The sequence below is a fragment of the Macrobrachium rosenbergii genome, chromosome 27 (assembly GCF_040412425.1).
Source record: "Macrobrachium rosenbergii isolate ZJJX-2024 chromosome 27, ASM4041242v1, whole genome shotgun sequence".
NCBI lineage: Eukaryota > Metazoa > Arthropoda > Malacostraca > Decapoda > Palaemonidae > Macrobrachium > Macrobrachium rosenbergii.
This window is the reverse complement of record NC_089767.1, coordinates 16400835-16404805: the sequence shown is the minus strand read 5'-3', so window position 1 is coordinate 16404805 and position 3971 is coordinate 16400835. Positions and strand designations below refer to the sequence as shown.

The 3971-nt window shown below is 38.5% G+C and overlaps 1 protein-coding gene across 2 annotated transcripts in view; it reads left to right on the top strand.

Moving 5' to 3' along the window:
• Positions 1–3971, top strand: part of LOC136853437 (probable glutamate receptor) — a 69948-nt gene that overhangs the window by 25570 nt on the left and 40407 nt on the right. The gene's annotated exons all lie outside the window — the stretch shown is intronic.

Here is a 3971-nt window from a genome sequence, read left to right as displayed (position 1 = left end):
GACAGTGTCCAGTAAACGCAACCACGATCGTCTGCCAGTTTTTGCTATGAAGAAGAAATTGACTTTGTAGAGAATGGGTTTTAATGTTAGCAGAAATTCAAAGTAACAAGACTGCTATTAGAATTCCAGAGTATGGCGAGCTATGAGGAAAAAGACAAATTTAGTAGGCAAAGTGTCTTTTATCGTTCGTCTGGCAGACAGAATCTTGCTTGGGCTGAAGCCGTAAAAGATGACTCTCGCCCAAACAATTACCTCGCTCTGTTATAATATCCAAGAAACCAATACTTTCACAATAATATTAACGCCATTAAGTCTTTGCACACGTTCTGGTCCCTTCTAAGTAAGAAAAATGGTTCATTACCAAGGAAAGCGTTTGTCTACAACATAATTCTGATGTATTTCCCAAGCAAAACTAAGCATTTGAAACGTTGCTTGACGATTCATAAGCGAGAGACGGTGCGAATTGATGATGGCAGGGAATAATTTTTTCTTTAGAAATAAAATCAAAGCTAGATTAACCGACAATTTGAAAAGATATGAGAGAGAGGTCATTGAGTAAATGAAAGTCTGACATTAAAAGAATAATGCAACAAATAGGCGAAAAACGAAGAAAATATGAAATATAATAAGAAGAACCTCACTTTTTCTGCGTGAAGCCATGTTAAAAAATACGTACTGTACAGTAGTTTTATTGCTGGCACATAGCTGAGCCATTGCCGTCTACTGTAGATACTCATTATTTAGACGGCAGTGGCTGTGAGCGGTGGCGCTTCTTAACGCCATCGAAAGATATAGTTTGCAGTAATTACAAATAATTTTTTTTTATAAAATCATTTCTCAGATACACACATATAGACATAGATTAGAACTTTCCATTGTGGCACTCCGAGGTACGACTGTTAGGTTTTAAATTCTGTTTCCAAAATAATTTTCCCCCTGAAAGCCTGTCAGTCTCGTTCATAAACAAATCTAATTAAGCTCTAACAAAAATTAAATACTAAGTCCGTCATCAAAACCTAACGCCAAACTCAAAGTACTTAAACAGTTTTGAAGACTGTTTACAGTAACATAAAAATGTAAACGCGTACACTTGTTTGTATTTGCATGCATCCATACCCACCATCACTAAAGCGCAGATGATTATCGTCACGATCAAAGTTACCCCTAAAACTGTACAGTTTAGCCATTGAAACGTAAATTGCTATGTAGATTCTTTTGAATCAAGTTTGACCTTAGAGCTAACCTCGCAAATCAGACGTCTTGAGGTTGTTCAGCGCATGTTGTTGCAAGGGTGTCATCATCCTTTATTAAAGAATAGGAAAACTACCATTGGCGCAAATTGAGAAATAATGCTCTCTCTCTCTCTCTCTCTCTCTCTCTCTCTCTCTCTCTCTCTCTCTCTCTCTCTCTCTCTCTCTATTCTGCGTCACTTAGGCTTCAAGAACTTGTTAAGTTTGGCTGTAAATTACTCGTCGTTAGTTACATCTTGTCAGTATGATAGGAGGTCAGCCTAAGCAGATATTTTTTGAAATAATACCGTACAAATGCTAATTCCAGTATTTCTAGTAGATAACGCCCATTGCCAAGATGAAATCCTTCCAGACCGTGATCTTGTTAATTATATATTTTTTTTCAGAAATAAATTCAGTGAACACACTTAGTTACAAATACCTTAAAATTTCACCGAACACCCGCTTTGTTAACGTTTAATAAATTTTTCATTTTGTGAAATACTCACTGGAGGAATGGAAGTTTTCAGAGGCTGCTCTTTCCTCCGAAAGCCAGTTTATTTATGGGTAATCTAAACTATCTTTGAGCAAGGACAGTTCCCGTGTCTCTCTTGTCCTCTGAGGATCACGATCTTCTGTGCTGTTCTTTATTCTGTCGTTTACATCAATTCTGCTGCTGTTCTCTCTCTCATTGTTACCTTCTCCCACTTCTCTTGATTTCTCCTGCCAAGCACAAATTTGGTCTGTTGGCCTTCCCCGATTTCCCGTCAAATTTTCCCCTTTCGTGTCCTTTCTCTCTGAAGCTCTTACTTGTTACTCCTTCTGTCCTCGACACACTAAAGCTCTTCTACCAGGCTTCTTTCCATCGTCTTCCTAGTATCCATATTTCCCTTCCATACAACAAGATTGACCAAACGTAAGTTTTCAACATCTTAATGAGTCACAGTGACGAAGTGTTACTATTTATCAGTAAAAATTTAATTAAACTTGACGTTCCTAGTCTTACACTTGCTTTCGGTATTACAGCGCACATCTAAGACTATACAGTTTATTCAATTCTTTTGCCAGTAATTGCTGTATTTGTCCTTGGCTGTGTCACCACCATGGTCTTTTTTATTCAGTGGTCCTGTCCACCTTTGCACATTTTTCCCATTAATTAATACTATGTCGTCAGCTTAGACAATGTTGTTGACATCCAGACTTACCACAATCACTTCAGCCGCATTCTCGTACTTCATCATCAAATTTCCATACAATTCAAGTAAGTCAGCCCTGCACACCTGACTTTTCAACCCAGCCATTCAGTGCCTTTCTTCAGTTGTCAGAGCTGCTCTTCGACTCCATTATAAGCTTTCTATTAGAGATCTTTACCATCTTCCTCGTTCATTCAAGCATTTTTATTGATTCTTCATGTTTCACTCTATTTTAAAAAACTTTTTGAAATCTAACAAACGCACCCATACAGATCTTCTTCAAACCGCTCTCCACTGTCGCTTTTAAATCTGCCTTTTGTCTCATTATTAGTGTCAAGATAACGTCTGAGAGTTGAGCCGAGATGGCAATCCAACGTGTCCTCCATTATGAATAACTGCAGACAAAGATTTCACCTTTAAATTGTCCTAGTTGTTCATCCGCGACCCTTCAACTTTCCTTATCAACTTTCCTCCATGAGTAGGTAGTGCCGTCGGTGCACCTCACGTGGTGCACTGTAGGTATTATTATAGGGTGCTTGCAGCGTCCCTTCGGCTGGTGGCTGCACCCACTTTTTAGCCCCTTAACTTTCATTCCCTCTTCGTTTCTTCAATCTTGCTCTCCAACCACTCTGACTCCCTCTTTTCACTGTCTAAAGCACTGAATGGCTTAGAGTGCCCCAGTGGATAGCTTGATGTCGAATTTTCGTAAATCATTCGTCATTACACCAATTTGTTCTCTTTACTGTTTTCCTTCTTTGAGACATGATGTCCTAAAATACGTCCATCTCTCCTTTTACACACCACATGCACACCACGTGTTACTACACTGCATTTATGTTGTTTATATTTATTGTTAGCTTTTTCATCATGTTCATGAAAATTTATTCTGTACCGTCAGATGTGTCTGCAGTTATAGCATATATCTGTATACACCCTTCACAGGTCTCATTAGAATTTCACTCTCCTAAGCTGCTCAGTTACCTCTCATTGCACCAGTCCTTTTCGCTTAATGTCATGGCACGTGCTCCCTCTTTGCGGTGTTACTGGGTGGGAAAATCAAGTTAATGACTTGAGGCCACTTTGCCAACTTCCTGAAATCTACTTCTGCTTATTCTTTCATCCTCATCATATTCTTCATAATATTGCACGTAGTTCAAGTCAATTTATGGGTTACAGATGTAGTTATTCTTAAACATTCAGATATGCTCAGTGTCACTAGATGGTTAAGTATAACTTATCACACAGTTAATTGTGAAGGTAGAAATCATTATAATTATTCAAAGAACAGGTAAAGATTAGACGTTCTTGTCAGCAAGCATCAGGTATGCACAGTAGTTGAAATAATGAAGTCATACTTGCGTCCGCCCTCGTATTTTGCTCTTAGACCACTGGTGTCTTTGAACGAAATTAAGAAAGGTTTCTGGCGGGCAGAATTAATATCCATATGCTGTGGTAAACAGCAGAGTTACATAACCCTAATTATGAAACCTTATAACAAGTAACATCTATATATCGGACATTGAGAAATGGGAAGCTTTTGGTGGCGTGC